This window comes from Moschus berezovskii, chromosome X (genome assembly GCF_049115385.1).
Source record: "Moschus berezovskii isolate FMDL1 chromosome X, NW_MosBer_1.0, whole genome shotgun sequence".
Lineage (NCBI taxonomy): Eukaryota > Metazoa > Chordata > Mammalia > Artiodactyla > Moschidae > Moschus > Moschus berezovskii.
Window position 1 is genome coordinate 78,703,597 of NC_142488.1, and position 17,523 is coordinate 78,721,119.

A 17,523-nucleotide genomic window follows, 5' to 3' on the forward strand; every position below is an offset into this window, starting at 1 on the left:
CAGACTAAAACATTTCCTTTCTCAGCCTCTGAACATAGGCATAACCACTTTAGAGTTCATTTTGGTTTTTAAAATATGACCTTTTATGATGAAATGAGTTTAGTTGTATTAAATAATGGATTAATATAAAATGTAATATGTGTATATTCTTTAATAGCCACAAGGAGGGAAAATATTTTTGTTGCTTAAGGAGATCTTTAAAGGAAGAAGAAAAGAGGGTTGAAAATAAAGTGAATATAAAATAAAATCCTCAGATCTAAGATTTACAAAGTAATCCTTCTCCAAAAATGTATCCATTTATATTTTCAAAAATATATCAAAAATATTTCAAAAATTAAAAATACTTTAATATTCAGTAACTTTGCAATTAATATTGACTTTGTCATAATGACTATTACATATATATGCTTTTTCCTAAGTAATTCATCTTTGACAGCCTGCTGAGTTTTTCTAGTTTTCTAATTGATGAGCTTTTCTCACATTGTGATTACCTAATTTTCACTTAATTGCTTTTAGTAATAAAGTTCATCTTGCATTTTTCTCCCATAACGATTAGATTTTTTTAAGCAACAAATCATCTTGTAGAGCTGAAAATGATTCATTATATTAGGATGGTTTCTTTTCCTCTGAGATTAGAAGACTACAATTTCAACTGAAGTTTGAAAAGGTTATTATATCTCCTAAATTCAGTTGTTCATAATTTATTGAATGTCATACATAAACTTTCATTGGAAGAGAACATTTTCCAAGAAAAAGAAAGCAAAGGAAAACAATATTAAACCAAATATATTTCCTCTTTATAAAATTATTGATGTGAGATCGCTTTCAAGCTCAGTTTTTCACTCAACATATTCTACAATTTATTTTGCTACTTCCACATCTCATCAACAAATGCTCAAACACATTCAGGGCTATTTATTACAAAGTACAAGAACTAAAGACATTGTAAAATGATCATTTTTCTTATGTCCATCTTTTGCTTTAATAAAATTTTTTACATTAACTGCATATTTTCAGTCAGGACAAAACTGCTTTCAAGAGTGATACCAAATACATTGCTAGAAGACAAATTTTCATATTAAGCATAAAGTTGTGCAAAACATATTAATTAATACATATATTTTAATATGGCCACCATTTAGAATCAGAGCAATTATTTAGACCTAATTTTCATATCATGACTTTACTGTATCTAAAAATAAAAAAGTAGTACAGCCTTTAAGGTAAGGGGTCTACATATAAAAATTTCACTCTTATCGTGTATATGTAGTACAGCTTTCTTATCCATTCATCTGCAGATAGACATCTAGGTTGCTTCCATGTCCTGGCTATTATAAACAGTGCTGCGATGAACATTGGAGTACATGTAATTAACCTCCAATTAAAATAAATAAATTTAAAAAAAATAAAAATTTCACTCTTAAGAAGGCTAATTCATTTCTGCTATCAAAATAAAGAAAGTTTCTAAGGCAATTCTTTTCATGAAACTTATCAGTCACATCAAAATTTCAAGATAAACCATTAATCAATTTTTCTTATAGAACACTGAGGAATATTGAAAATTCTCAATTTGTGATCCTTGTGAATTTAATATTAGCTCTTCTGGCTTAAGATGCAAATATCAGGACGGATCAATAATCACTCAGCTATGTAACTAACTGATACTTTCCTAACGCTTGAGGTAAAATAAAAACTTAAGTACTGTATAATCAGAGCCTCCAGTTTTGTGGATTCTCTAATGTATACATCCACCTAAACTTTGAGTAAAAATTTATTTTAAATATGATTCACTAATTCTCATTAGTGCTTAATGCCTTTAAACAATACTTAGCACTGCTGTTTTTGATACTCCATATTAAGTAGTTGTTAATGGGATAATCTCTTATGAAAGACCAATGAGGCTGCAAGATTGGTAGACTTTATATTTTGTGTAATAAATATTGCCATTGAGGTTTGCAAAGTTGTTTTTTTTTAAAAAAAAAAATAGCAGTTCTAAATTACTTACTATCTTTTGTGTAGTTAGAAACTTAACTATAATCAGTAGCTATGAGATTTTAATATAAAATGACAGAATGTTTCATGTTTGAGTTGTAAAATCTCTACCAATATAATCTCCGTTATCTTGGGCGCTGTTGTACTTCAGGTACATTTGGTTAGAAAACTGCCAACAGCAGCCCTCTAATGAATAATACAGCTGCAAAACATCATAAGCATCCCAGTCTGATTAGTTTCATAAAAGGGATGATGAGTTAATTTATTAACATCATATTATTATGAAAAACTTGGAGACTTTGCTACTATGTTGTTTTCTTGGTACTCAAACTAGATATAACGAATTAGAGAACTAGGCAAGTAACATTTGTTCTGATGTGATCCAAACTGTGGCCATGAAGTGACAAGAAATCAGCACTATATCAGATGATATAAGAAGGTTCAAGATGTGAAATAAGTTAAGTGGTAGTTGCTCATTCATGCCCGACTCTTTGCAACCCCATGGACTGCAACCCACCAGGCTCCTCTGTCCAAAAGATTTTCCAGGCAAGGATACTGGAGTGGCTTGCCATTTCTAAATTTGGTTAAATCCTAAATTTCAGAAAATGTTTCATGTATCAAACTATTTGAAAGAAAGTGAATTTCTAAAAGGCATTACATTTCTACTAATCAATATCAACATATCTGTGTAAGGAAAAATGACATTTTCTCAGTGTTCAATATCAGAGGTGTTTGACATTTTTTGTCAAGAGAATAAATTGCCTTTTTCCCCCAAAATCTAAAGATGCCATTGGAAGTGGTTGTAGCACTGTGAATGTTTCCCTGAACACTAAAGTTTATGACTCAATAGTGAAGTCTTTGAGTACAGAATTGATGCAGAAAGAGAGAGATAAGGATATTTATTGGAGAGTAAATTACATATGCAAACATATGAGAATGAGAAAAATTAAGACATATTCATGAAAAAGTAGTTAGGTAGAGCAAGGGAAATGTTCAGTGAAGAAATATATTTTATATGGGACTGGAATGGCAGCCAATGCCAGAATACACCAGGCCTCACATGCTAAGCTAAGGAACTCATTGAATAATGATTAGTAGTACTGACATTGCCTAATTTGTATATTTTTAAAAAACCACTAGGATGGCAGAGGGAAAACTGATAGACGGGGATAAATGCTGGAAATAAAGACATTGGTTAGGCATCTTTTGCTGAGATATAGAGAAGAGTAACTATATTAAGGCAATATCAATAAAGATAGAAATGAGAGGACATTGTGAAAATATTTATTTATTTTAATTGGAGGCTAATTACTTTACATTATTGTATTGGTTTTGCCATACACTGAAAAGAATCTGCCCTGGGTGTACATGTGTTCCCCATCTTGAAACGCCCTCCCACCTCCCTCCCCATCCCATCCCTCTGGTTCATCCCAGTACACCAGCCCGGAGCATCCTGTATCATGCATCGAACCTGAACTGGCGATTCACTTCACATATGATAATATACACGCTTCAATGGTATTCTCCCATATCATCCCACCCTCGCCTTCTCCCACAGAGTCCAAAAGACTGTTCTACACATCTGTGTCTCTTTTGCTGTCTCGTATACAGGGTTATTGTTATCATCTTTCTAAATTCCATATATATGTGTTAGTATACTGTATTGGCGGAGAAGGCAATGGCAAGCCACTCCAGTACTCCTGCCTAGAAAATCCCATGGATGGAGGAGCCTGGTAGGCTGCAGTCCGTGGGGTCGCTGAGGGTCAGACACGACTGAGCGACTTCACTTTCACTTTTCCCTTTCACACATTGGAGAAGGAAATGGCAACCCACTCCAGTGTTCTTGCCTGGAGAATCCCAGGGATGGGGGATCCTGGTGGGCTTCTGTCTATGGGGTCACACAGAGTCAGACACGACTGAAATGACTTAGCAGCAGCAGCAGCAGCATTCCATTGTGTATATGTGCCACTGCTTTCTTATCCATTCGTCTGCAGATGGACATCTAGGTTGCTTCCATGTCCTGACTATTATAAACAGTGCTGCGATGAACATTGGAGTATATGTTTCTCTTTCAATTCTGGTTTCCTCGGTGTGTATGCCCAGGAGTGCGATTGCTGGATCATATGGCAGTTCTATTTCCAGTTTTTGAAGGAATCTCCACACTGTTCTCCATAGTGGCTGTACTAGTTTGCATTCCCACCAACAGTGTAAGAGGGATCCCTTTTCTCCACACCCTCTCCAGAATTTATTGCATGTAGACTTTTGGATAGCAGCCATTCTGACTGGCGAGAAATGGTACCTCATTGTACTTTTGATTTGCATTTCTCTGATTATGAGTGATGTTGAGCATCTTTTTATGTGTTTGCTAGCCATCTGTATGTCTTCTTTGGAGAAATGTCTGTTTAGTTCTTTGGCCCATTTTTTGATTGGGTCATTTATTTTTCTGGAATTGAACTGCAGGAGTTGCTTGTATATTTTTGAGATTAATCCTTTATCAGTTGCTTCATTTGCTATTATTTACTGCCATTCTGAAGTCTGTCTTTTCACCTTGCTTATAGTTTCCTTTGCTGTGCAGAAACTTTTAATTTTAATTAGGAAAAATATCGAATGCTTCACGAATTTGCATGTCATCCTTGCACAGGGGCCATGCTAATCTTCTTTGTATCATTTCAATTTTAGTATATGTGCTGCTGAAGTGAGCACTGTGAAAATATTTAAAGAAGAATGTATTAATATATGGAAGAAATGTGAGAGATGAGAGAAAAGAGGTTAGGAAATGAACAGATATTTATCTTGAGTAGCCAGTTAAAAAAAACTGTTAATGTTTGGAGGGATGATGGTAAATTTGATCTACCATCCATTAATGGAAGCGCAAAGGGGACATGCCAGTGGATATACAGTGAATTAAAGTGTGATCTGAGGAGAAACCTCAGAAGAGAAATCACCTTAAGAGTCATTTGTCTTTAGATTGTAGTTTAGTTCATGGCTGCAGATTAGATCACATGATGCTAGGCTGGTGTTACAGATGCTATGAATGAAGAGAAAATGTAATCCTTCTTTTAAAAAGACAGTGAGTGACAGGAGTATCTGTTGTCATTTCAGAGGAAATTTGCTTATCTATGGATTACTTTTTATCCCTCTGTTCTATATCACGTTACAATTTTTCTTTTGTAATACCATGCAATACAATACATGCCTTCTTTCTCTAAACAACCATTCAATAAGAAATATTGCTTTGATTTTGACTCTTGTTTACTCTGATGACAGAATATTGCTAGCCCAATTCCAAAGATGCATTTACATAATTTTTAAAAATGTGAATGCAATATAATGTGGAATTTAAAATAATCTAGTGAGAAGGGAAGTGGGTTGTGGTGTCAAGAAGCAACAGTTAGAACTGGACTTGGAACAACAGACTGGTTCCAAATTGAGAAAGGAGTGCATCAAGGCTGTGTATTGTCACCCTGCTTATTTAATTTCTATGCAGAGTACATCATGCGAAATGCTGGGCTGGATGAAGCATAAGCTGGAATCAAGATGGTTGAGAGAAATAGTAATAACCTTAGATATGCAGATGACACCACCCTTATGGCAGAAAACGAAGAATTAAAGTGCCTCTTGATGAAAGAGAAAGAAGAGATTGAAAAAGTTGGCTTAAAACTTAGCATTCTGAAAACTAAGATCATGGCATCCAGTCCCATCACTTCATGATAAATAAAATGAAATTAAAAGATGCTCCTTGGAAGAAAAGCTATGACCAACCTAGACAGCATATTAAAAAGCGAGACATTACTTGGCCAAAAAATGCCCATCTAGTCAAAGCTATGTTTTTTCCAGTAGTCATGTATGGATGTGAGAGTTGGAGTATAAAGAAAGTTGAGCACCGAAGAATTGATGCTTTTGAACTGTGGTATTGGAGAAGACTCTTGAGAGTCCCTTGGACTGCAAGGAGAGCAAACCAGTTCATCCTAAAGGAAATCAATCCTGAATATTCATTGGAAGGACTGATGCTGAAGCTGAAACTCCAATACTTTGGCCACCTGATGCAAAGAACTGACTCATTTGTAAAGACCCTGTTGCTGGGAAACATTGAAGGTGGGAGGAGAAGGGGATGACAGAGGACATGAAGGTTGAATGGCATCACTGACTTGATGGACATGAGTTTGAGTAAGCTTCAGGAGTTGGTGATGGACAGGGAGGCTTGGCGTATTGCAGTCCATAGGGTCACGGAAAGTTGGACACAAATGAGTGACTGAACTGATATGAACTGGATTTGCTGTGAGCTCACAGGCTTTGAAACTGGACGATAAATACATTAGGGTTTATCAATCTCTCTTCTATTTTGATATACATTTGAAATTTTCCAAAATAAAAAGCTTAAGATATTCTAAGTAATTCTGCACATATAAAATGCACCATAAACATTAAACAAAATGAAAATTGTGGACATTTAATGTAAACCATTCATCAGCAGTTGCTAAATAAAAGCGCTTTCAAGGGGTGACGGTTAAAAGTAGTCTCCCATCAGGAAGAAAAGGAATATAGCATCTAAGTGCTCATGAGTCTAATATAGAATAATTTTACAACAGTTGTCCTGATTCAAAGTCAGCTCTTTGATAAGTTCAAGATCAATTTGTCAGAACAATGCACAAAATGATTAAAAATGCAAGTTAAATCTGGATGAACTTGATTTTCATATTGTGATCATTTTGCCTATGTAGTTACTGCTGTGACAATTGTACCAAACCTAAAAGTACTGAAGTCCATGGTATGCTTTCAAAAAATAAATCAAAATACAATGTTTATTTTACTACAAGCTAAGAAATATATTTCAACAACTTTATTCTTTTTAGCCTTAATTATACTTGTACCTTTCAAAGTTTTGAGTCTGTAACTGTTGCATTTTTTTTTCTTTCATTTTTGGTTGTAGAAAAGGTAAATTAACCTGTGACTAAAAAAGTCAAGAATAAAATTTTCAAATGATGGTGATATCTATCAATATTTATTAATTATTGGTTACTTACCACTCCAATACTCTTGCCTAGAAAATCCCATGGATGGAGGAGCCTGGTAGGCTGCAGTCCATGGGGTTGCTACGAGTCAGACATGACTGAGCGACTTCACTTTCACTTTTCACTTTCACACATTGGAGAAGGACATGGCAACCCACTCCAGTGTTCTTTCCTGGAGAATCCCAGGGGTGGGGGAGCCTGGTTGGCTGTCATCTGTGGGGTCGCACAGAGTTGGACACGACTGAAGTGATTTAGCAGCAGCAGCATGTGGTAAAGAATCTGCTTGCCAATGCAGGAGACTCAGGAGATGCTGGTTCAATTCCTGAATCAGGAAGGTCCCCTGGAGTAGGAAATGGCAACCCACTCCAGTATTCTTGCCTAGAGAACCTCATGGACAGAGGAGCCTGGTAGGCTACAAATAGTGCATGGGATCACAAACAGTTGAACACAGCTGAGCGACTGAGCATGCACACATGGATAGTAAGTTCATGAAATGTGTTCTTCCAATGGATGAAGACAGCCTTTCCCATTCCACATGTCTAATATCTATTTAGATAAAAGCTGATCGCCAAAGAATTGATGCTTTTGACCTGTGGTGCTGGAGAAGACTCTTGAGAGTCCCTTGGACTGCAAGGAGATCCAACCAGTCCATTCTGGAGCAGATCAATCCTGGGTGTTCATTGGAAGGACTGATGCTAAAGCTGAAACTCCAATACTTTGGCCACCTCATGCGACAAGTTGACTCACTGGAAAAGAGTCTGATGCTAGGAGGGATTGGGGGTGGGAGGAGAAGGGGACGACAGAGAATGAGATGGCTGGATGGCATCACCGACTCAATGGACATGAGTTTGAGTGAACTCCGGGAGTTGGTGATGGACAGGGAGGCCTGGCGTGCTGTGATTCATGGGGTCGCAAAGAGTCAGACATGACTGAGCAACTGAACTGAACTGAACTGAAGCTATAAAGCAGCACAAGTGGAAGAAACTCTGCAATCATCAATTGACTCACTTCGAATAAGTAATTAAAATTTCTAAAATGATTAGCTACTGACATTTGTTTCATAGGTAACAGTTTATTATTATTTTTTAAAAAAGTATCTAAAGCATTCTTTAGCTGTTTTCTCAAAGGATCATCCAAGAACACTTTGCAACAGTATCAAGTGAACTTGTTAAAAATGCTGATTTCTGCCTTACTGGAGCAGACCTGCTAAAACAGAATTTCTGTAGTTGGCATTCAAGAATATGCATTCTAGTACAGTGCTTAAAATGATTTTCAGGCTCATTAAATCTTTAAAGTCACTATGCTAGAGGCTAAGATGATGTAAAAGAAATTCTACTTAAAAGATATATTCAGTGAAAGTTCTTTAAATTTCTACAGCAATTTCCACTATAATGGATAAATCAAGCTTAGAGAACTTTACTCACTTTCTCAGACCATACTAAACACTTGACATAGGCAGTTTAGAGCCTGCCTAGAAAAAGGATAACTAACTTGGCTCATAATTGGTGATCAATATGTATTTGTTTAATAAATGAATATAATGTAAAAAGATGTTATTTTTTATTCAGTTGTGTCCTTTATTATCAGCACAAGATGTTATCTTCAGTAATGGAGAAATAGTCCTTTACTGAGCATTTACCATGTACAGCACTATGTGGCAGGTTCTAGAAATATGACCAACTGAGCTGCTCCCAAATAGAAACACTAGAAATAATATATTTTCTTATATTGGTAACTTTGGACTTTTGTAAATACATTTCACTTTAATGTTTTTTCCCTTAAAAATGGTTTTATCATAGGGTGATAAAACTGCATAAGAATTATCATTAATATATAATATGAAAAAAACTATATTTTGTTCTAGTACTTAGCTGGAAAAATGGAGTAAATGGGAGAAAGGAGGGTAAAGAAAATGGATGTTCTTGAGTCATAAAATACCAGCAGATTCTAATGTACTTTCACCAAACTCATTACTTTCTTCTTAGCAAACATTATCTACATTATCAACCTTCCTGGCTTAAGTATGATCCTGTGTCTGATTTCTAAGTAATAAAATGGGACTTGCAGTGTTGGGCACTACTTCAAAAACGATCCCATAAAAACCTCCCACTGTGATCAACCATGTTTTCTGCAGTGACTTTAGAAGCTATGTGTTGAAGACAGAGGATCCATAAGATGGAAGGAGCCCAAATTCCCGAAACACTACTTGAATGAAATCTGTCAACTTAGAAACCTTTGTTTTTCACTTTACGTAGACGTTAAGCAACTTATATTTAGGATTTTTCTGATACCATAGCTATCAAATCTTATCTAATAGAAATTAGTTCTTTGAAATGACAAACTGGCACAAGAGAAACCTAAAATTTCATTACTTAAACAGTCAGACAGTGAGTAACAGTAAGGTAACTGATTTGGAGGCTGAGAAGATGAAGACCCATGATACACAGTTGCAAAATATATTTTTTAAACTGTTGCTTGCTATAACTTAGAAGGCAAACAATATGCTCACTGAGCCTATAGCTCTAAAGATTAAGAGTTAGAGTCAGAGTCATATTGTGTTTTTTATTTTCTGCTTTCAGAAAGTATTAAAAGAGATAAAACAGCAAAATTCTTTAAAGCAATTATCCTTCAATAAAAACTAAATATATATATTAAAAAAAAGACAGAGATAAGCTTAGAAAAGAATTGGCCAGTTTGCAAGCAAAAATAGCCTCTCTATTTCAAGGTCTGCAAAAAGCAGTACTCTGGAAGTTCTTACTACATCATGAAAGTATACTAGAAAGACTGCCTTTCTATCAATCCAAGAAAGTCAAAAGGAATTAATTTTAAACAAAATAATTGAAATTTAGAACCGTGTATTATGACCAGTAGTGAATACCAAAGAAACACAACTTAGTCCTTTAATTTATGAAAGTTAAAATGCAGTTGAATAGAAAAAATAAAATAAAAGCAAGTTTTGAAAGTAATTACAAACAAGTCTAGCTCAATATGGGCTTCCCTGGTGGCTCAGATGGTAAAGAATCCACCTGCAATGCAGTAAACCTGGGTTTGATCACTGGGTTGGGAAGATCCCCTGGAGAAGGAATGGCTACCTACTCCAGCACTCTTTCCTGGAAAATCCCATGGACAGAGGAGCCTGGTGGACTACAGTCCATAGGATGGCAAAGAGTCAGACATAACTGAGCAACTAACACACACACACACTAGATCAATCTAGATGACTATACATTTTATTATATGGGGTCCTCTAAATGATGGCTGGTGATGAACAAACTATTTTAAATAGATTCTGTGATCTTAATCATTTTTTGATTAATTATTTTAATTGGAGGCTAATTACTTTACAATATTGTATTGATTTTTTCCATACAGTGACATGAATCACCCATGAGTGTATATGTGTTCCTCATCCTGAACACCCCTCCCACCTACCTCCCCATCCCATCCTTCAGGGTCATCCCAGTGCACCAACTCTGAGCATCCTGTCTCATGCATTGAACCTGAACTGGTGATCTATTTCACATATACATGTTTCAATGCTGTTCTCTCAAATCATCCCATCCTCGCCTTTTCCCACAAAGCCCAAAAGTCTGTTCTTTAAATCTATGTCCCTTTTGTTGTCTCACATATAGGGTCATAATTGCCATCTTTCTAAATTCCATATATATGAGTTACTATACTGTATTGGTGTTTTTCTTTCTGACTTATTTCACTCTGTATAATAGAGTTTCATCCACCTCATTAAAACTGATTCAAATGCATTGTTTTTAATAGCTGAGTAATATTTCATTGTGTATATGTACAACAGCTTTCTTTTCCATTTGTCTGCCAATGGACATCTAGGTTGCTTCCATGTCCTGGCTATTGTAAACAGTGCTGTGATGAACATTGGGGTACATGTGTCTCTTTCAATTCTGGTTTCCTCGGTGTGTATGCCCAGCAGTGGGATTGCATCTTAATGGTAGTGAGAAACAAAACTTCATGGCAAAACCAATACAATATTGTAAAGTAATTAGCCTCCAATTAAAATTTAAAAAATAATAAAAAAAAGAAACAAAACCAACAATCAAAACTAGTGTAAGTTTAATATTACATACTGAGAGATGCAAGATAAAAGGCATCTAAAACAAAAGATAAATTTATTCCAGATGTGAATTTTAAGTGTTTAAGAAAGTGATGAGCAAGGTTGGTAAAAAGAAAGGTAACAGAGGAATATTTCGCCTGTATAATTGTAAAAAAAGTTTAAAATATGTGATACATAATGGAGTCAAGAAGGGGCATGCAAACTCATTTCCCTAATATCAGTGCTTGTTGTAGTGACAGGTAATGGAAAAAGAGTTAATATTTGTTATCATACTAATATTAGAACATTGGGAGGAGCACAGGAAGGTGGCGGAGGAACAGGATGGGGCGACCACTTTCTCCCCCACAAAATCAGCAAAAGAACATTTGAACACTGAGTAAATCCCACAAAACAACTTCTGAATACTGGCAGAGGACATCAGGTACTCAGAAAAGCAGCCCATAGTCATCGAAAGGAGGTAGGAAATAGTATAAAAGATAAAAAGAGAGACAAAAGAGGGAGGGACAGAGGTCCGTCCTGGGAAGGGAGGCTTAAAAATAAAAGAGAGAGAAGTTTCCAAACACCTGGAAACACTGGTGAGTGGAACCTCAGAGGGCCGCATAACTGGGAGACAAAAGACATAAATAATTAAAACTCACAGACTAAGTGCCTAGAGGAAACTCTCAGCGGAGAAGCAGCGCAGATGCCCGCACCCCCCACTAGCAGGTGGGGGTTGGGCAGGGAGGTGCGGGCCTCGGAGCTTAGAGGAAAAACTGGGCTTGAATGCCCCAGGGCAAACTGAGGGCACGAACTTAAGATACCAAAGCAGAAGGTGCAGCTAAAAGGCGAAAAGGCTAGGAAAAGCCTGTGAAAAGCCCCAACCCAGGACTCCGCCAGCTCCGCCCACAGAACAGGGCACTGAGCAGAGCAAGCCAGCAGTGGGCGGCCCATCCCCCAGCCCCCCCCGACACAGGCAGGGAGGGCAGCCAGCACGAGAAGGGGCAGCCACGTCCGCAGAGAGGTTTCTCGTGCCAAGCTGCAGGCAGGCTTCCTTGCTGGCCAGGACTTCTTGGGTTCAGGCTGGTCGATAAATGCCTGAGAAACCGAGCCAGTTGTACTCCCAGAAAACCGAGCGGCAGGGACCAGGAAGGCGATAAGTCGCAGCGACCATGCTCGCCAAACGCCTGGTCACCTGAGCTGCTTGGACCGGGGAAGGCACAAAACTCAGGCACAGCCAAGTCGGCGCCTTTGTGGAGTACCTGAGGACCTGAGCCTGAGCCGCTCAGACCTGGGAAGTGCATGCAACCCAGAGCCAGCCATGGACAGCTCCCAGCAGAGCAACCTAGAGCCTAAGCAGCATAAACAGGGAAAGCACACACGCCTTGAGCGGGAGCATTCCCAGTGTAGCCGAGACACTGCGAGCACTCCCCACAGACTCCACGGATATTTGTTAGCTGCATTCCTCCCTCCCCACAGCAGGACTGAACAGGTGAGCCAGGGGAAAAAAAAAAAGTGTCCAACACCGCATCCTGGTGTCAGGACAGGAATTAGACACTGAGAAGACCAGAAAAACAGAAGAGCTTTTTCAACAAAAGGAACTGCCTTGGAAGTAACTGGGGGAGAAGCCTTGAGACTACTGCAAGAATAAGACTGAAAAACAGAGGCAGAGGCTTAAGTTCAAATGCTGAGAACACCAGAGATTTCCTGTTCCAGAGAACATTAATTGACAGGTACTCATCAAATGCCTCCATACATACACTGAAACCAGGCACCACCCAAGGGTCAACAAGTTTCAGTGAAAGACATACTACACAAACTATCCAGCAACACAGGAGACTAGCACTGAGCTTCAATATACAGGCTGCCCAAAGCCACTCCAAACCCACTGACATCTCAAACTCATTAACAGACACTTCATTGCACTCCAGAGAGAAGAAATCCAGGTCCAACCACCAGAACATCGACACAAGCTTCCCTAACCAGGGAACCTTGACAAGTCACCCATCCAAACCCACACACAACGAGGTAACTACATAATAAAGAGAACTCCACAAACTGCCAGAAGACGGAAAGGCCACCCCGAACACAGCATTATAAGCAAGATGAAGAGGCAGAGAAATACTCAACAAGTAAAGGAACAGGATAAATGCCCACCAAAACAAACAAAAGAGGAAGATATAGGGAACCTACCCGATAAAGAATTTCGAATTTTAACTGTGAAAATGATTCAAAATCTGGAAAGCAAAATGGAGTTACAGATAAATAAACTGGAGAAAAGGATTGAGAAGATGCAAGAAATGTTTAATAAGGAATTACAGGAAATAAAAAAGTGTCAATATACAATGAATAATGCAATAGATGAAATCAGAAACACTCTGGAGGGAACAAACAGTAGAATAACGGAGGCAGAAAACAGGATAAGCGAGCTAGAAGATAGAATTGTAGAAATAAATGAATCAGAGATGGAAAAAGAAAAAAAAAATAAAATAAATGAGGACAATATTAGAGACATCTGGGACAATATTAAACGCCCCAACATTTGAATCATAGGAGTCCCAGAAGATGAAGACAAAAAGAAAGACCATGAGAGAATAATTGAGGAGATAATAGTTGAAAATTTCCCTAAAATGGGGAAGGAAATAATCACCCAAGTCCAAGAAACCCAGAGAGTCCCTAACAGGATAAACCCAGAGCGAAATACTCCAAGGCACATATTAATCAAATTAACAAAGATCAAACACAAAGAGCAAATATTAAAAGCAGCAAGGGAAAAACAACAAATAACACACAAGGGGATCCCCATAAGGATAACAGCTGATCTTTCAGCAGAAACTCTTCAGGCCAGGAGGGAATGACAAGACATACTTAAAGTGATGAAAGAAAGTAAACTACAGCCCAGATTATTATACCCAACAAGGAGCTCACTCAAATATGAAGGAGAAATCAAAAGCTTTACAGACAAGTAAAAGCTGAGAGAATTCAGCATCTCCAAACCAGCTCTCCAACAAATACTAAAGGATCTTCTCTAGACAGGAAACACAGAAAGGGTATATAAACTCGAACCCAAAACAATAAAGAAAATGGCAACGGGATCATACTTATCAATAATCACCTCAAACTTAAATGGGTTGAATGACCCACCAAAAGATAGAGGCTGGCTGAATGGATACAGAAACAAGACCCCCATATATGTTGTCTACAAGAGACCCACCTCAAAACGAGGGACACATACAGACTGAAAGTGAAGGGCTGGAAAAAGACATTCCACGCAAATAGAGACTAAAAGAAAGCAGGAGTAGCAATACTCATATCAGATAAAATAGATTTTAAAACAAAGGCTGTGAAAAGAGACAAAGGGGAAACTACATAATGATCAAAGGATCAATCCAAGAAGAAAATATAACAATTATAAATATTTATGCACCCAACATAGGAGCACCACAATATGTAAGAAAATTACTAACAAGTATGAAAGGGGAAATTAACAATAACACAATAATAGTGGGAGACTTTAATACCCCACTTATATCTATGGATAGATCAACTAAACAGAAAATTAACAAGGAAACACAAACTTGAAATGATAAAACTAGACCAGTTAGTCCTAACAAATCTCTATACGACATTTCACCCCAAAACAATGAATTTCACCTTTTTCTCAAGCGCACACGGAACCTTTTCCAGGATAGATCATATCCTGGGCCATAATTCTAGCCTTGGTAAATTAAACAAAATTGAAATCATTCCAAGCATCTTTTCTGACCACAATGCAGTAAGATTAGATCTCAATTACAGGAGAAAAACTATTAAAAATGCCAACATATGGAGGCTGAACAACACGCTGCTGAATAACGAACAAATCATAGAAGAAATCAAAAGAGAAATCAAAATATGCAGAGAAATGAATGAAAATGAAAACACCACAACCCAAAACCTCTGGGACACTGTAAAAGCAGTGCTAAAGGGGAAGTCCATAGCAATACAGGCACACCTCAAGAAACAAAAAAAAAAGTCAACTAAATAACATAACATTACATCTAAAGAAACTAGAAAAGGAAGAAATGAAGAACCCCAGGGTTAGTAGAAGGAAAGAAATCGTAAAAATTAGGGCAGATATAAATGCAAAAGAAATAAAACAGACCATAGCAAAAATCAACAAAGCCAAAAGCTGGCTCTTTGAGAAGGTAAATAAAATTGACAAACCACTAGCCAGACTCATCAAGAAACAAAGGGAGTAGAACCAAATCAATAAAATTAGAAATGAAAATGGAGAGATCACAAACGACAACATAGAAATACAAAGGATTATTACAGAATACCATCAACAATTATATGGCAATAAAATGAATAACTTGGAAGAAATGTACAAATTCCTAGGAAAGTACACCTTGCCAAAATTGAACCAGGAAGAAATACAAAATCTGAACAGACCCATCACAAGCACAGAACTAGAGGAAGTAATCGGAAAGCTTCCAGCAAACAAAAGCCCAGGTCCAGACGGCTTCACAGATGAATTCTACCAAAAATTTAGTGAAGAGCTAACACCTATTCTACTCAAACTCTTTCAGAAAATTACTGAGGAAGGGAAACTTTCAAACTCATTCTATGAGACCACTATCACCCTAATCCCAAAACCTGGCAAAGATCCCACAAAAAAAGAAAACTACAGGCCAATATCACTTATGAACATAGATGCAAAAATCCTTAACAAAATTCTAGCAATCAGAATCCAACAACACATTAAGAAGATCACACATCATGACCAAGTGGGCTTTATCCCAGGAATGCAAGGATTCTTTAATATCCGTGAATCAATCAATGTAATACACCACATTAACAAACTGAAAAATAAAAATCATATGATTATCTCAATAGATGAAGAGAAAGCCTTCGACAAAACTCAACATCCGTTTATGATAAAAACCCTCCAGAAAGTGGGAGTAGAAGGGACATATCTCAACATCATAAAAGCTATATATGACAAACCCACAGCAAACATTGTCCTCAACGGTGAAAAACTGAAAGCATTTCCCCTAAAGTCAGGAACAAGACAAGGGCGCCCACTTTCACCGCTACTATTCAACATAACTCTGGAAGTTTTGGCTACAGCAATAAGAGCAGAAAAAGACATAAAAGGAATAAAAATTGGAAAAGAAGAAGTAAAACTTTCACTGTTCGCTGATGACATGATCCTCTACACAGAAAACCCTAAAGACTCTACCAGAAAACTACTAGAGCTAATCAATGAATACAGTAAAGTTGCAGGATATAAAATTAACACACAGAAATCCCTTGCATTCCTATACACTAATAATGAGAAAATAGAAAGAGAAATTAAGGAAACTATTCCATTCACTGTTGCAACGAAAAGAATTAACTACTTAAGAATATATCTACCTAAGGAAACAAAAGACTTGTACATAGAAAACTATAAAACACTAGTGAAAGTAATCAAAGAGGACACTAATAGATGGAGAAATATACCGTGTTCATGGATTGGAAGAATAAATATTGTGAAAATGAGTATACTATCCAAAGTAATTTATACATTCAATGCAATCCCTATCAAGCTACCAACGATATTTTTCACAGAACTAGAACAAATAATCTCACAATTTGTATGGAAATACAAAAAAAACCTTGAATAGCCAAAGCAATCTTGAAGAAGAAGAATGGAACTGGAGGAATTAACCTGCCGGACTTCAGGCTGTACTACAAAGCCACAGTCATCAAGACAGTATGGTACTGGCATAAAGACAGAAATATAGGTCAATGGAACAAAATAGAAAGCCCAGAGATAAATCCATGAACCTATGGACACCTTATCTTCAACAAAGGAGGCAAGAGTATAAAATGGAGAAAAGACAGTCTCTTTAACAAATGGTGCTGGGAAAACTGGTCAGAAACTTGTAAGAGTGAAACTAGAACAATTCCTAACACCATACATGAAAATAAACTCAAAATGGATTAGAGAGCTAAATGTAAGACCAGATTTTATAAAACTTCTAGAGGAGAACATAGGCAAAACACTCTCTGACATAAACCACAGCAGTATCCTCCAAGACCCACCTCCCAGAATATTGGAAATAAAAGCAAACATAAACAAATGGGACCTAATTAAAATCAAAAGCTTCTGCACAGCAAAGGAAACTATAAGCAAGGTGAAAAGACAGCCTTCAGAGTGGGAGAAAATAATAGCAAATGAAGCAACTGATAAAGGATTAATCTCCAAAATATACAAGCAGCTCCTGCAGCTCAATTCCAAAAAACTAAGTGACCCAATCAAAAAATGGGCCAAAGAACTAAACAGACATTTCTCCAAAGAAGACATAAAGATGGCTAAGAAACACATGAAAAAATGCTCAACATCCCTCATAATCAGTGAAATGCAAATCAAAACCACAATGAGATACCATTTCACACCAGTCAGAATGGCTGCTATACAAAAGTCTACAA

General features: G+C 37.1%; 1 non-coding gene across 1 annotated transcript; it reads right to left on the reverse strand.

The window, feature by feature from the left end:
* Positions 1 to 4,588: 4,588 nt before the first annotated feature.
* On the reverse strand, positions 4,589 to 4,695 carry LOC129535382 (U6 spliceosomal RNA). Its single transcript, XR_008681644.1, has one exon. It is a non-coding gene; the product is annotated as a U6 spliceosomal RNA (small nuclear RNA).
* Positions 4,696 to 17,523: the final 12,828 nt, after the last annotated feature.